Source organism: Nuphar pumila, chromosome 12, assembly GCF_984573655.1.
Source record: "Nuphar pumila chromosome 12, dmNupPumi1.hap1.1, whole genome shotgun sequence".
In the NCBI taxonomy this organism is placed as follows: domain Eukaryota; kingdom Viridiplantae; phylum Streptophyta; class Magnoliopsida; order Nymphaeales; family Nymphaeaceae; genus Nuphar; species Nuphar pumila.
Genome location: NC_143260.1, coordinates 93,997,757 through 94,016,221, shown reverse-complemented (window position 1 = coordinate 94,016,221; position 18,465 = coordinate 93,997,757).

Genomic DNA, 18,465 nt, shown 5'->3' with positions numbered 1-18,465 from the left:
ATCTGCCCAACCTCATAAAAATGCGAAAGCGATAACAAACGTGACCTACATATCCTTTCCTTGATTTCCATTCTATACTTTCCTTTTTTATTTAGTGTGGAACACTGGAATTACGTTGCTTCGACCTTATATAATTATACCATTGGGTTTTGAACCTGCAATGCCCTAATAGAAGGTGACTTGCACTAGCTGCTTCTACCAGACAAGCAGAGTCCCCGTTGGTATTGTGGGAATATAATTACGGGATTAAGAAGTGTGGTGAGACAAGAGATGTGTGTGAAGCGAGAAGCAAACTTTCAGCATATTGAAAAGATCAGGTGCAATGTGATTGCACAAATATTTGTATATTAAGCACCTCATCACCCTCCATCTTGGGAAGGGCTTGTCAGTTGTGGGGCCCATCAAGTGCTTATTTTATGTAGGTTTTGCAGTAAAAAAGATTTTGACAGGAAATTTCTTAATCATGAAAAAAAAAAATACATTTTTAACATCAACAAAAATTATGATTTCATATAAAATATTTCGGGTGGCACATGGTTTCTCACTTCTAAAGTGAGTTTTTTTGTGAAATCAAGCTTTTGGGTTTCTTTAAAGCCTTTTAGTAACTATGGTTAGGACACTTAAACTGACTTATGGCTCAAGTCAGCCAAATGCAGTATGAGACGAGTAGATGTCCAAATCAAGGGCCAACATAGTGCCTTATGCTCTAATCGCTTCAAAATTTGTATCAATGGATTCTCTGAATCATTTGAAAAATAGATTTAGGTTCGATACTAATACTAACAACATTGAGTATAACAACCTTAAGAATTAATCTTGGACTACAAACCATGTGATTGTGATTGTGATTGTGATTGTGATTTTAAAAACAGAAAAATGATATTAACCCAAGTATAGGGATGGTAAATGAATCACATTACATGAAACTTTGCTTGTTTTGTCTCAGTAATTAGCTCATTCAAACTCATATAAGATATTATATTCAGCCCATTATGGGTTTAATGATGAGCAATATTGAACAAAGGCTGATTGTTTCGACTTGGCTCACATAAGCCTGGATATGCTTACATATATGTAATTGTGGTTAGTGCTAAGCATGACTTAAGTACAAGGAGTTTGGAGCTTATTTTCTTACATTACCATTCTTCCATATGAGAGAGAGTAACGCTACGGTGTTCTGGCAACACCTATTCTCATATATCATAAATCATAGTTGGAGGTTGCATCTTCTCAATCAGATCTTACAGATTACTTAACATAGTTTATTTGGTAGGAATCATGTTTTGGATCATGTTTTTGGACATGAAAATAGGTTTTTTAAATCATAAAGTTTTTGTACATTGTAAAACGTTGATTTTTAAAGATCTTTAAAAGTCTACATATATGCCATAATCACATGAAAGGAAACCTTTTTTCTACTAAATAATGATTACAGATTATATAGGGTCTGATGAACCAAAAATTTAAACTAAATTTTGAAACTCGAGTAGATATGGAACATAGTTTCAGTTTTTTCTAGTCCAGAATAATATATCCTAATCTTAAATCATATATCCTAATTGCTATAAAAGCATAAGCCAGGGTACCAAGTGCAAAATTTGGATGCTTTATAACTTTTTCTTAATTGACATTCTTGTCATGTGAGTTGAAAATATAATTAAGATTTTGTAGCATAAAGTTTTCATAAAAAAAAATAAAATAAAAGTTACATCTATCTTGACAATGTAAACCTGTGGCGTCCCCCTTGCCCTCAGGCAGTCACCAAGCTTAGGCTGAGCAAGGGCTAATCCCTTGCCCTCCTTAATGCAAGGGGTTGACTCTCATGGAATTGAATCCATGACAATCCGTCTAATGACTAAGCCACCTTCATTCTATCAAACCCCTTGTAGGGATGGCAGTGGGGCGGGGCGGGGGACAAGGTTTCCACCCTCGCCCCGCCTCAAAATTTTATCCTCCACCCCCGCCCCGTCTCCGCGGCGGGGATGGATTTTATCCTCCACCCCCGCCTCCATCCCCGTTTCATACCCTTCATCCCCGGTCCAAACGGGGCGGAGGCGGGGCGGGGCGGGGATATTGCGGGGAAAAGTGGTCGGGGCGGGGTTGGGGCGGGGATTAGGCGGGGATCGTGGCGGGGATGGAGCGGGGCGGGGAAAAGTGCACGTCCACCCCCGCCCCGCCTCCACGGCGGGGATGGAATTTATCCTCCACCCCCGCCTCCATCCCCGTTTCATACCCTTCATCCCCGGTCCAAACGGGGCGGGGCGGGGCGAGGCCCCGCTTTCCCCCGGTCCACTGCCATCCCTAACCCCTTGGGGCTTCTCTCTCTCTCTTCTTTAATGATTATCTCTTTGGGGAGGAGCCAGGGGACAAGGTCTTCACCCTCGGCCTGTCTCAAAATTTTGTCTTCCATCCTTGCATGGGTTTTGATTTTAACCTCCATCCTTATTTCATGTCTTTCATCCCCGGTCTAAATGGGATGAGGCGGAGCGGGATGGGACCCCGCTTTTCCTCATTCCACTGTCATCTCTAAAGAGAATTTTAGCATTTTACTAACAAGGATCGGGGATGGGGATACGACGGGTGGGGCAAGGCAGGGTGGGAGAAAGCATAAGTTCATCCCCCTCCATCCCCACACGGGTTTTGATTTTAACCTCCATCATTGTTTCATGTCCTCCATCCCTATTTCAAACGGGACAGGGTGGGGTGGGGTGGGGTGGGGCTCCATTTTTCCCCAATCCACTGCCATGCCTAAGTCCAGAATAATATATCTTAATCTTAAATCATATATTGTAAATGCTATAAAAGCAGAAGCAAGGTTTCAAGTGCAAAAAAAATGGACGCTTCATAACTTTTTCTTAACTAACATTCTTGTCATGTGAGTGGAGAATATAATTAAGATTTTGTATGAACATTTGCATAGAGTTTTCATAAAAATGGAAAAGTTACATCCTACATTGTAATTTTTTTTTAAAAAAAATAATGAGTTACTATTTATAGCACTATCTCTTCATGCCTCTCAGTCTTTGTTTTTTCATTAAGGATGAGAAAACCAACCTAAGGTTCAGAGACCTAGCCGCGCTAATTAAGCTTGTTATTCTTAAGGTCGCTATCTTGATAATGTAAACCAGTGGCACACCCAGTCTCTTCACCTCATTCCTTCTTGGTAGGTATAAAATGAGGCAACTCTCTCTCTAAAAAGTCATATCCTCTTCTTAATAGGCATCAAATAAAACTATTTATGATGTTTTAAAATGATCGATATATTTATTATTCTCATTATCTTTACTTTCAATATTCTTGAAAATGTATATGATGTAAACTTTTTTTCTCATTTGCTTGACCATCTAGTGTGCATAAAGAAAATATTGGTTAACCGTATAGGTTCTAAATCCCCTAAGTGAAACTCACAGGTGAATGTTGCTTTGAACAAATGTAACCTCATGAATGTGTTCAACATGATTAAAATAATAGGAAGTGGCCCTTGCATCATAACTTTTTTACAGTAAAATATAAAAATCTTGAGGGTTGAAAATTTGGTATATTATAAGTTGCTGACTTTTTGCCCCTGAAAAATTCAGGCACATTGGGAAAACATGACCCAAGGGCCAATTTTTAGTAAAACGAACATGTAGATTATATTTGGAGGGTTAGATGAGTAAAAGAGTTAAAGTAAATTAAAAAAATAAAGTTTTTTTTTTGAAAAATGCATGTACAGTTTTGGCAATAGTAAAAAACACATAAATAACATTTTAATATTGTTAAAAACATACTTCAATCATTTTAACTTAGGTTATCAGTAAACCGAATAAAGTTACTTACCCTCAAAACAATACTTAAAAACCAAATCACAAACACACAAAGTTTTGGCAATATAAAAAAATGTACCTAATTTTTGGTAATTACAACACATTCAATGACAACTTTGGCGGAAGTAAACCTTGGCTTTTTTTTTATTAACGACGAAAAAGTTTAGGTGTGCTTTAACAATATTGAAAACTTAAGTGTATTTTTTATTATCACCAAAAGTTTAGGTGTGTTTTTGAAAATATTTTAAAAATTAATGTTTTTGAATAGGGAGTTTGATGCTCTCTCGTTCTTTTAGTGTTTTACTCTTTAATGACAACAATCATGTCATCGTTATAAGGTTTTATTATATAACAGCGATAGTTATGTTGCCGTTATAGATAAAAGAGCAAGTTTGAGATGCAAATGCCATGAGGCATATGCCTCAGGGCTTGGTGCACTTTAGGCATGAGGCGCACACCTCAAGCATATAGGGTCAAATGGGGTCAAAGCTCCCATTTGACTCAGTTTTGTGGAGAAAGAGAGGAGACCCCCTAAACTCTCTCTGCTCGTTTCTCTCTCCCTTTTCGTCTTTCGCTCCCCGCTCTCATCTCTCATCGAGAATTCATGGAATCAGTGACTTGAGAATCAAACTTTTTTAGAAAAATGTTGGGGCTTTGGTGGGGAAGGCGAGCGCATGGCTTGCCGATTCTTTGTGGCATTTTGGTGGTTTATTGCCAAACAACTTTAGCTATGGGTTTTTTTTTTTTTGAACAACAACAACAACTACGCCTTCATCCCAAAACAATTGGGGTCAGCGATATGAACCAACAAAGAAAATCATTCTGGGTCTTCCACATTACCTCAAGGGATATAAAAAGGTGCAATAGTTAGAGCAAAATGGTAATTGGTTGCTATTAGAATTTTCATTTTTTCTAAATGAGAGGCAGTTTCTCTTGGAAACAAGTGAAAGACACTTTTCTCTCTCTCAATAGTATAACAGGATTATGCTGAGAAATGCAAAAAGAGTTTAAAAGCTTAAGATTCTCATGAGCTTATTTTTTTAGGATTCTTTTATTGAAAACATTGATTGTAGTTTCAGTTGTCTTTTACTTTGTTGAGGTGGTTTTTGACTGTAGCTGACATTTCATCACCTTTTCCCTTTTTTATTGTGATTTCAATAGATGATGGTCCTGCCACTTAAAGGGCTCTTTGATAACATTCTTTATTCTTTGTGTTTTTCTAAGTTTTTGGCACTCATTAGGGAAAGGTTTGATTTACAGGTATCATATCTTCACTTGAGAGTTACCATCTTTTTATATCATTAGTTGTCCTTACTAGTTTACTGTATTGTTTTTTATTTTGGCTTGTAAGATAATTTTCTGATGTGTCCAACTTAAATTTTTGCAACAATTGGTTATGAATACCATTTCTAGCAATTCTTAGGATATTGATTCTTTTGATATTTCTATTAATTCACTTCATGAGTTGACTCAAGGATTGTTGATAGTTTTTAAGAAAACAATTACTTGACTTGGTGATCTGGAACTTGGTTGACACAGTCAAGTTCCATATGCAACCTAGCCACCTCCTTGGGACTTCATGATGAAAAGCCATGGTATTTTCAATCTGTCTTGCACAATTAAGTTATCATTTTTTATGCAACTTTGTCCAAGTCCTATCAACTTTGATTGAAATTTATGATCATATTTTAATTATCTTAGGATTTTATGTACCTTTTGCAACCTTTGGCCCACCCCAACTCTCTCTCTCTCTCTCTCTCTCTCTCTCTCTCTATATATATATATATATATATATATATATATATATATATATATATATATAGGGAAAAGGGTAGGTGTCTGATTGTATTTGTGCCTACTAAGCTTGGATAGTGGTTTTTAAGTTGTTTTTTAAAAATCTGACCCTACAAATGTGTTCTACATGATCAATTAACTAGAAAATCACGCTTGAATCATATTTTTTGAGAAAATTGATTTTTTAAGCATTAATTATTTTTGAAAATTATAGATCATAGAATTTTTTAATTTAAAAAAAATCTAATTTTGTGTTGAATCGTGGAGATTCAAAAGTCAATTCCCAAAAAATAAAGCATGTAGATCACTTTTGAAAAAATATCCTTTACCATATATATATATATATATATATATATATATATATATATATATATATATATATATATATATATATATATATATATATATATATAAGAAAAAGGGTAGGTGTCTGATTGTATTTGTGCCTACTAAGCTTGGATAGGGGTTTTTAAGTTGTTTTTAAAAAAAACTGACCCTACAAATGTGTTCTACATGATCAATTAACTAGAAAATCACGGTTGAATCATGTTTTTTTGAGAAAAAATGATTTTTTAAGCATTAATTATTTTTGAAAATTGTAGATCATCGATTTTTAATTTAAAAAAAAATCTAATTTTTTGTTGAAACGTGGAGATTCAAAAGTCAATACCCAAAAAATAAAGCATGTAGATCACTTAAGAAAAGATATAAACAATCTTTCCAAAGCTCGATCGGCACACGGTAGGCACAAAAAAGCATCTGGCACCTACTATATATATATATATATAGAGAGAGAGAGAGTAGCTGCCAACTGCTACTCCTGCCAGCTGTTGTCAACGTGTTCATGCTCTACATCATGTGTGCAGCAGTGCAGGTGAAAGGCATTAAAATGCTGACTGACCCCCTTGAGTCTTTAGCGGCAGTTTTTGCCAAGGTGTTTTTTTTTGTATGCACTGGGTGCAAATTTGGAAATGGCAAAAATTTGGATGAAGAACATTATAAGTTTACATAACTTCACATTTTACTAATATTACGATAAATAATAAGAATTAATATTTTTTTATAAAATATATGATTACAACTAGAATAAGTAGATAAAATTTTGAATAACAAATATATTTGAGCTTTTCATTGAAAAAAAAATCCTATTTAATGAAAAACTGCACAAAATATATGAAAGCATTGCTCCAAACACAAGATTCTCTCTTATAAATTAAGTAAATTTCCGGTGTAGTGTGAAACAAGTTTCTCACTAAAAAAGAAATGACTTTCCCATGCAGTTTTAGAAGTTCCCCACAAGTTTCGGAGATGCGTAGTTTTCAGGTTTGAAAATAGTTTCCGAAGAAACAAGCTTCCCACATAGTTTCCCATAACCCTAAGCTGTAATGTCAGTGATGTACTTTTTTGTGGCTACCGAGTATGAGGCGGTGGGATTTTAAGTACGGCCAGGGGTGGGTAGTCAGCCCGACAGCTTATAAGCCAGATATTTAATAATTATTTATATTATTTTTTGATCAAAAATATATTTTTAGGAGGGTTATAATATATTGGTGTGATATTATCGCATATTAAAATTTATTAGATGAATTTAACCGGTTAAAATTTTAATTTTTAATAAATTATTATTAATATAAATATCTTTGAAGGATTTTATAGATCCTAAATCCATTTTAAAGTTTTAAAAACAAAATTAAGATTTTTGTTGAAACTTGTTTTACAAGTGGGTTCGGACCTAAACACATAGACCCAAATTAAGTTTTATATTTTTTAAATAAATACATAAAATCACATTTAACACTAAATTTGAACGTTTAGGCAATATTCGTATAAAAATGACTTTTATTAGTTGTTTTAGATTTAGTTTTATTCTTTAGAAATTAACTTTTTGGGGTTTTTTTTTAGACCCAAACCGGATCCAATATGGACCCGTTTGGTTTTGACGCACAATGGGGGCTAGGCAGGGCCTACTAGGGTACCCCAATCCTCATAACCCCTTTTCTTTTCTCCCCAAGGAGGTCGACACCATCTCCTTGCTTTTTATTTCTCTCTAATCAGCAAGCCATCTTCTCTCTTTATTTTCTATCTCCTTCTACCATTTTTTCTAAAATAGCATCAACCTTAGGATTTAAGCCATTGTTAAAGCAGCCTCCACAACCCCTGTATTGGTAAGTTCAATTTCTTCTTCCACTATTTGTGATGATCTCCTTCTTCTTTGATTTTTTTTTTAGAGAGTTAATCTCTCTTTTCTTTTATTTATGCTTTAGGTTTTTGAACAAACCCTAGCCTACCTCTTGCCAAGGGATTTGTGCCCTCACACAACCCTCCATTGATGCCTTGAGGTGAGCCTTCATCCCTTACATTTACTTATTTATCTTTTTTTTATATTATTATTTTTTTGCTAATTTTACTCAATGAAGGTTTTTTGGGATCTATGCTTCATTCTTAACATTGGGATTTGTGCACAATAGATTTATGCTGTTTTTCATGTTCATCCATCACCATTAGTGCCATCCCCATCACCGCCACTTGATTATTCTTTCATTTCATCTTTTGTAGATCCATTTCCTTGGGAAAATCAATTCCTATTTGAGAATCGAGTCTAAGAAACCATGAAATTGCCATCGAAGAGCCTGATTTTGCATGCAAAACAAAGGAGATGCCCAACACAGTAGTTTTAGCCCAGCTCTTGCTGTTTTGGTATTGCTTGGATTCTTTGAAAAATCAATTTATCAATTTTTATTTTGTATTGATTTTTGTGCAGAGCGATTCTCTAACTTTTTCTTATTATTTATGCAGTATTGTAGCACTCTCCATCTGTGAGAGATTGGCCTAGCTAAGTATAGATTGTTATTACTTGGTGGTGCACACACCAAGTATTCAGTGAATTGCCAATGCGGTAATTCGTATCAGTATTTGCAAAACCCCTCGGATTTTCGAGTGTAACCATACATATTATTCTAATTTATAAAGGTATAAACACTTGACTGAATTTTTAGAATATGTTTCTTATTTTGTTACAATCTAACATGTTTTAATGTTGGGTTTGTTTATGAACATAGTATAATAGCATGTTACCGAAGTTAGGTTATAAATTGCCTAATGTCAGTATTAGGATAAATCTTAGTTAATTAGTGTAACAAACATATAATTAGGATTGTTTAAATAACATTATGAATTCTCTAATTATATGTTTTAAATCTGAAAAATTTAGTTTATGCTTGTGGTTCTCGCTGAACATGGTCGAATGAGATATTGACCTAATTATATTATAAAATTATATGAGATCTGCTTATGTATTATTCATTACAACAACAACAACAACTACGCCTTCATCCCAAAACAATTGGGGTCGGCGATATGAACCAAAAAAGAAAATCATTCTCGGTCTTTCACATGAATCCTTCTCCTCCAATCATTTCTATCCAATGCCATGTCCTCGGTGAGGTTCAAAGCATTCATATCTTTTCCTATCACCTCCATCCATGTCTTCCTAGGCCTACCCCGACCTCTTTTAACTAATATATTTTCCCATTTCTCCATCCTTCTAACTGAAGCATCATTAGGCCTTCGCCGAATATGTCCAAACCACCGTAAACGATTCTCTCTCATCTTATTTTCAATGGGTGCAATGCCTACCTTCTTACGTATCTCCTCGTTCTGAATCTTATCTTTTATTGTATTTCCACACATCCATCTCAGCATACGCATCTCAGCTACACTCATTTTTTGAATACGATGTCTCTTGGCAGCCCAACATTCCGTACCATATAGTAAAGCAAGCCTAATAGTCGTCCTATAAAACTTTCCCTTCAACCGCAATGACATTCTATAATCGCACAACACTCCAGTTGCACTTTTCCATTTCATCCACCCAACCTTTATCCTATGATTTACATCTCCATCAATTTCTCCATACTTTTGAATGATAGATCCCAAATATTTGAAACAATCATCCACCGGTATTTCTTGCTCACCAAGCTTCACTACACTCCCATCACTACTTCGTTGCTTACTAAACCGACATTCCATGTATTTTGTCTTACTCTTACTCAACTTAAAACCTCTTGCTTCCAATGTCTGTCTCCATAATTCTAACTTAGCATTAACCCCAGCTCTAGACTCATCAATCAAAACAATATCATCAGCAAACAACATACACCACAACACATTTTCTTGAATTGATCTCGTAAGCTCATCCATCACTATAGCAAATAGGAAAGGGCTTAAAGCAAATCCTTGATGTAACCCAACCGTTATAGGAAAATTGGTTGTCACCCCTCCACAAGTGCGGACATTAGTTACTACTCCTTCATACATATCCTTAATTATACTAATGTACTTGAGAGAAACACCTTTCTTCATCATTGCCCACCAGAGAACGTCCCTAGGTACTCTATCGTATGCCTTCTCTAAATCAATAAAAACCATATGCAAATCTTTGTTCCTCTCTCTATTTCTCTCAATAAGTTGTCTAAGAAGATGTATAGCTTCCATAGTTGATCTTCCAGGCATAAAACCAAATTGATTCTTCGATATCATAACAACCTTCCTCAACCTATACTCAATCATCCTCTCTCAAAGTTTCATAGTATGACTCATGAGTTTTATACCACGATAGTTTGTGCAATCTTGTATATCACCCTTATTCTTATATAGAGGCACCAAAGTACTCTTCCTCCACTCATTAGGCATCTTATTTGTCCGCCAAATCTTGTTAAAAAGATTTGTCAACCATTCTAAACCTTTCTCTCCCAAGCATTTCCAAGCCTCGATAGGTATACCATCTGGGCCAACTGCCCTTCTTGATTTCATTTTTTTTAAAGCCTCTCTAATTTCTTTCTTTTGAATCTTGCACATGAAGTCACGATTCATCTCATGAAAAGGAATGAAGAAGTCTCCAAGATCATGAGCATGACTTTCATTAAATAGCTTATCAAAATAATCTTTCCATCTCTCCTTAATCTCCTCATCTTTGACTAAAACCCTTTGCATTTCATCTTTGATACATCTAACCATACCCAGATCCCTCGATTTCCTATCTCTCATCTTTGCAAGCTTATAAATACCTTTCTTGCCTTCTTTGGTATCCAACTTGTCATAAACCTCCTTATATACCTTATCCCTCGCGTTCCGAACTACTTTTTTAGCTTCCTTTATTGCTATCATATACTTCTTCAAATTCTCATTATCACGACTCTTACTTAGATTTTTATAACACTCTCTTTTAACCTTAATAGCTAATTTGACATCCTCGTTCCACCACGATGTATCCTTACCTAGAGGTGCACCGCCTTTAGACTCACTTAATACCTCCTTAGCCACCTTTTTTATGCCACCCGCTATCTTATTCCACATTGATTCTGAATCCTCCTCGAGACACCAATTAGCTTTGTTAACTACCTGCTCTACAAACATTCCTTGTTTAGCTCCTTTCAGTGCCCACCACTTAATTCTAGGATCTATCCTTTGTCTATCCCTTTTGTGGCATTGTCTAATTCTAAGATCTAAAATTAACACTCTATGTTGTGTAGCTACACTTTCTCCCGGTATAACCTTACAATCGATGCAACAACCCCTATCTCTCTTTCTAAGTAGGAAAAAATATATCTGACTCGTATTAACCCCACTTTTAAATGTTACTAGGTGAGACTCCCTCTTCCTAAACCAAGTGTTTGCTAAGATCATATCATAGAACAAACCAAAATCTAAAATCCTTTTTCCATTTTCGTTTCTTTCTCCTATACCATAGCCTCAATGGATACTCTCAAATCCATCCCTACTAATGCCTACATTCCCATTAAGGTCACCGCCGATGCAAAGCCTTTCTCCATAAGATATCCCTTGTACTACTCCATCTAAATCTTCCCAAAATTGACATTTAATGGAATCATCTAAACCTACTTGAGGTGCATAAACACTAATAATATTAATAATATCTGAACCTAATACTAATTTAATAAGTAAAATCCTATCACCCTTCCTACGAACCTCAACTACATTATCTATAAACTCACGACTCATAACAATCCCTACTCCATTCATATTCATATTTATTCCTGTATACCAAATCTTATATCCCCAAGGTTCTATCACTTTTGCTTTCTCACCTACCCATTTGGTCTCTTGTAGACATAAAATATAAATCTTTCTCCTACACATAACATCTACTAACTCTACCAACTTACCAGTTAAAAATCCTATGTTCCAAGTGACTAACCTAATTTTATGGTTTTGGACTAACTTCTTTACCTCCACCCGTCCAACAAAGTGAGGGAACCCTTGCCTATTTGACACCACACCCGGGCGCCGGTGTGACGCGTCGCTTTCGGGCGACGACCTAGCAACCCTTGCCCATTTATTATTGCCTCCAAGCCTATAGAGTACAACGCGTCGCTCAATAAGGAACGCCCCAACGAAATTCTCATATTGGTTCATATTCATAGGGTATGACTAAGTTTTTATGCTGTCTGTCACAGGCCTACCGCAACCCTCCTCCTTTATCCGGGCTTGGGACCGACAGTGTATACTAAACAATTATACACAGACGGAGTTTTATGTATTATTCATTGATGTGAATAAATGAATGCTATGTAAATACATGAATAAATTAATGATATGGATGTTAGTGAATAATTTAGTGTTATGTGAATGATTATTGTTGTGGATTTCGTTGAACCTCATTTTATAAATGATGAGAATCACTTTTTGGTTGTACAATTACAAACTTGATTTGCATTTATCAAGTTTGATTTTGAGTTTTCTCCGAGCATGCAGTTAATGCCCTACAACATTACAAATACTATCGTGAATGACTAAACGAATAATGAGTTGTTGTGCACTTAGAGGCACTACTCTTACATATTACGATCTCTAGGGGATCCAAACATTTTGATTTTGATAAACTTGTAAACAATTAAACTTTGTGTTTCTAAATCTTTACTTTTTAAGTAATTGTAAATATATTAGAATAAGAATCCTTATGAATGTTAGCTTTTCTTTTAGGTAATAACTGTGCTCAAGATTTCAAATCTCAAATTTTTATGTAAATTTTTAATGGTCTTAACCTTTAAATAAAATTTATCTTTTGTATATTTTTATATGTGACGGTCTTTAAAATAATAACCTCAATCAGATTGTGTCTAAGGTTAATTTTGTATTGTATCTGATACTGAAAGGCTAATATGCGCTCGTGCTTGTATTAAGATGGGCCGTTCAGTGTTTGAAACTGTTGGGATGTGACCATTGATGAACTCGTTGACATATTACCCTTTGGAGTCATGTAAAACTTTGTAACAATTGAAATTTTTTAATTTTTTAGGTTTTGAGAAAGTTTTTAAAATGTTCGATTATCAGGTCGGGCAGGTCCAATGCCCACCACTACGTACGATTGCTTGGCCAATGCCACACAACCTGAATCTTTTTGTATCAAGAAAAAATTAAAAACAAAAACAAAAGCATTTTGCCTATCTTCAAACATGAGCACGTTAACAACTGGGCCAAAACCCGGCTCATTAGTAAATAGAACGAGCCATTGATGGCCTGGTAGGCCCGATCCATTAGCAGGTCGGGCCGGCCCAGTGCCCACCACTATGTAATGCCCACCACTATGTAAGGCTACTTGGTCAATGTTCAACAGCCTTATCTCAAGAAAAATTAAAAAGTGAAAACAAGCAACTCCAAAGGAAGCTGGCATAGTGGTGTGGTGGCCTTGGCAGATAGACGGACAGTCAAGGTCCATTTTAATGGACGTCACCTCTTTTGTGCACGCGTATGCAAGCTGCCTACCAGTTAAACAAACCAATGTTGTCAGACGAATCGGCACAAAATTAACTTTAATAGAGGGTCGATTCGCCCCCTACAGATTCGGCCGATTCAATTTCGATGCACCTCCAATCAAGCGCAATTGGGGTCGAATCGTTTTTTGTATTTTTAATTTTTTGATTGTTTATAATTTTTTAATTTATCGATTCTTCTCCATCTATGTCACAAGGATACGACTACACAAGGACCCGTGACATGGATTTGGATTCGTCTCACATGTTTGATTTTTTTTTTAAATAGGACACGAGGATACTGGATTTTTATTCCATATAAAACTAAATTTTTGATATTACAATATTAAATAATAAATTTTTTTGTTGAAATGATACTTAAAATCATTAAAAAAAATATTATAGTTACCACTACATATGAGCGGAAACAAAAGCTTAGAAAAGAGAAAACTTTGGTTTTGAGTTAGGGATGGCAGTGGATCGGGGCGGGAGACAAGCCCCATCTTAAAATCCAGACCTCCATTCCCGCACGGGTTTTGATTCTGTAAAATCGGAGGCCGGATATGAGATGCAAAGTAACCAAAGACCCAAAAAAGAAGAAGAAAATTACCAGTTCTCCCCGCAACATCTGCTAGTGTTTTTACAAAAAATTACAATTTTAGCGTGGTATTAATGTTTTTATGAGGTATTTATTGAAAAAATAAGTAATTTTAATTTTTATATATTTTTATTTTTACACTCATCCTAATTTTTTTTTTAATTTAATTATTATTTGATGATAAAAAACACGAGGAAAACAAAAAAAAAACTATTTGTCATGAGAATTTATCTGAGGTTTGGTTATTTCCCATCTTGTCACTGATCTCGTAAGTAGGGTATCAATGGGTCGTGTTTGACCCAGACCCGAGCTGTACCAAAGTAACCAAACCCTAAATGGTCACGATTTGGTACTAAAAAAGAAGGCCTCAAGAGAATCTGAGTCAGATCCAAAAGGATCCAATTAATATATAGAGCAGAGTATGGTTTTTGAAAATTTATACTAAACATGGGTTTGACTCGAGTTCCCACTAGGATCCACAAATTTCAATGTAGTTATTTTTATTTTTACGAGGTATGAACTAGGTCTAGCTCATATAAATTAATTATTTTACAGGGTATGAGCTAGTACTGGTTATTATAATCTTTAGGATCCGGGTATGGTTTTTCTTATGCTGGATCTGATTTAATTCTAATCCAAACCCAATACCAGCATCTTAAACTATTCAGGTTCGGACTCGGACTCACTCAGGTTCGAACCGTTGATACCCCTTCTCCTAAGCGAGACGATCAGGGATATATATTTGATAGTTTAAATAAGAATATTAGTCAACAAAATAAAAGCTGAAAAGCGTCCGGACGTCTTGGGATTCAAAGCGCACGTTGCCCTACAGTGACAAACGTTTTTATCGGCAATTTCTAGTTTTTCAAAAACTCGCGAGAAATTGAAAAAATTTCATAAATCTTGCATTTTTTGGCAAAATCTCGGCAATAAAAAAATAAATTTAAAAATATAAAATTATTTTTTATAATAAAATATTAATAAAAATTATTAAAAAATAAAAATACATGATTTTTTCATGATAAATAGCTGTTTAAAACATAAATATCATGTTTAAATTGCAGTATTTATGTTTTTTTTCATAAATCTCTCGATATTTTGAAAATCTCCCAAGAAATTGCCGTTTTAAACTTTCAGGCAATTTCTCGCGAGATTTTCATAAATCTCACGATATTTGTCACTATGCATGGCACCCAAGAAGCGTAGCCCTGCTGTAGGAGGCGACGATCCGCTGCTTCAGTTGAACTGCATGGAGACCCATTGGACCTCCCCAATGTGGATCCAAACCCATGTTTTGTGCCAATGCTGTCAGTATCGGTATCGGCCCTGAATCATTTGGCCACCGATTCATCTGTATCCGATACTCAAGAGAATAGTTCTGCACCAGCCAAAAAAAAAACATTACGTGTCAATCAGAATGTGACACGTAATAAAACCATTAAAATAATATTAAAAATATTAAAAAATAATTTAAGTCTTTTTATATTTATTAAAAAATAGCCAATTTAGGGGTAATGCCTATCGATTTTCTGCCGATACCATACATATTGTCGATGGATACAGGCCAATACACACCAAGAACATAGTGACAAATACTACAGTATTTTCAGAAATATTGCCGAGAACGTGATATTTTTATGAATATTAAAAATGCTGAAAAATCACAATGTTTTCAAGATATCATGTTATCTTTTAAATAAAATGTTTATATTGGCAAATTTCATAAAAAACTTTTATTTTGCTTGTGTATTACATTTTCATCTCTCTCTCTCTCTCTCTCTATATATATATATTCATCTTTGTTGCAATTTCCTGAAAAAAGATTAAGATAAATTAAATTCCAAAAAATCTCTTAAAAATTCTGGCTTAAATATTGTCATTTAAGCTTTTGTGACAATGCATGAAACCAGCCAATTCAACTAAGTCACGGCCATAGTCACAAATATCTCCGATATGTTGAAAATATCAAAATTCTAACATGACATTTTCAAAGGCTATTACTAAGTCGTTAAATGCACAATATTTTCAAAAAAATTAACTATTTTTGAAAACATCATGTTTTTAATGCATTAACATGCGTTAAAAATGTTTTCAAAAATCTTTTATATATGGTTATATCATAATATTGTATGTATATAATATCTTTTATGTATTGATAATTTCTCAAAAATTTCCCCAAAAAATCTGCTTCATGATAATATCACGAGATTTTCCTCTGTTGATATTTTCGCGATAAGGAGATTCGTGGCAATGTACACGACCGCTGTAGTGGGTCCCATATATGGTCCATGCGGGTCGGGTAGACCTGAAGATTGAAATCGTTGGGATGGACGGTCCAGGGCCTTGGGGCTCACCGACAAGCAGCAGCAGCAGCACCATCATCATCATCCGAGTCATGTTTCTAAAGAAACCCATTTCCTCCATTCCTTTTTCAGAACCTAGCAGTTTATACTTTTTACTTTACAAAAAAGCGACAGCCAAATGAGGGAAACATTTGAACTTGGATCCACCAACTTTTGGGCTTTTCAAAAGACGCCCAAATCCTCTTAATCGGAACTCGGGTCGGGTCCAGGTCTGATATAAAATTTTACAAACTATACCTGGGTTCATGTATTAATCGGACCTTCGGGTCCGGACTCAGGTCTTAATCAGGTTTTTGTATACCCTATAGGGTTTGGTTTAGGTTGGGTCCGGGTAAACCAGGTCCGTTGACACCCCCTTTAAAAGTACTTTAAAATTCTTATTTTTACCTTTTATCTATATGTGCTTCATTAACTTGCATCCTTTGAAAGTTTAAAAAGTACTTTAAAATTCTTATTTTACTCTTTATCTTTATGTGCTTCCCCCAGCTTGTATTTCTTACATGTTTAACAGTAATTTACAATTCTTATTTGACCCCCCGAACATTAAACTTGAAAAATGATTAAAACGGATCACACTTCTACGGATTTTACCCATATTTTCGGTTTTGGGTAACATCTGAATTTGGGTCGTGCTAATGATATCTATATTTTGGATCTTGGTTAGATCCAAATTAGCATTATAGCCGGTTTGAGTCAAAATCGGGCAAGCCGAACCTTTTTTTGGTACATGAAAATTGATAGGTGTAACTCTATTTTAGTGGTCCCCATTACATAGAGCATAGAGCCCAACTAAATTCAAAGCTTTATTATGATACCTGAATTGGATATAAGTCTAAAACTAGAGCCAATCATAAAAAATGGAGTTTAAAACTGGATCTGACCCATATTTTTATACTGAATAGCATATATATATATATATATATGAATTTGGGTTATCTTTAACAAATATATTCGGGCTTATTCGGAACAAGGTTAGAAGAAAATACATTAAAGTTGGATTTGGATCAACTTTTGATGACTAAAAGCACAGCTCTCGGGATGACAACTCTCTGTCTCACTTTTTTTCTAATCCATTCAAAGTCTAGGGCCATGAATCATTTTGCCAACGATTCAGCTGTATGGGCCGATACCGATACTCAAGTGAATCATTCTATACAACAACAACAACAACTACTACGCCTTCATCCCAAAACAATTGGGGTCGGCGATATGAACCAACAAAGAAAATCATTATGGGTCTTCCACATGAATCCTTCTCCTCCATTCATTTCTATCCAATGCCATGTCCTCGGTGAGGTTCAAAGCATTCATATCCTTTCTTATCACCTCCATCCATGTCTTCCTAGGCCTACCCCGACCTCTTTTAACTAATATATTTTCCCATTTCTCCATCCTTCTATATTGGCTAAAAAAATATAAAAAAATATTACGCGTCAATCAGAACATGACACGTGTTAAAACCATTAAAATAATATTAAAAATATTTTTTAATGATTTTTTTTGTATTTATTAAAAAATAGTAGATTCAGGGGTGATGTGGATCCATTTTCTATGTATCGGCCGATAAGCGATACTGACAACACTGGTCTAGGGTAATAAAGAATTGGGCCGGATCTTTGTGCACAAGAATCCAAGTCTGAACTTTAACAGGGCCCAGTTCTACAAGATCTGTTTCAAGCAGAACTGGATCACGATCAGAAACATCAGTAATCTTTTGAAAATACCGTGATTTTAGCATTATACTTTTAAAAAGGCGATATGGTGCCCAACACGCGATATTTTCAAAATGTACGATAGGCAGAGCCAGCACGGCTAGGTTCTCTGAATTTTATTGATCATAAGAAGCCAAGTTTCAAACGATCATGCCAATCCCGTGGCTTATTCGGATCAAGATTCAGATCTAGAGTTGGATGGGAAACGGTATTACCGAATCCTGATCTGATTAGCTAATGGGATGTGTATTGTACCTAATCGGTTGGATTATTTCTTGGATTTTGATTTGGTTTGTATTCAAATGCAAAGTTGTATATTGAATCCAAATCCAATTAATGAATCCGACTAATTGGATTCAGATTCCATCAGATATCTAACCCAATTTAGAAAGGTTGACTTAGTTAAATATTTATTTTTGA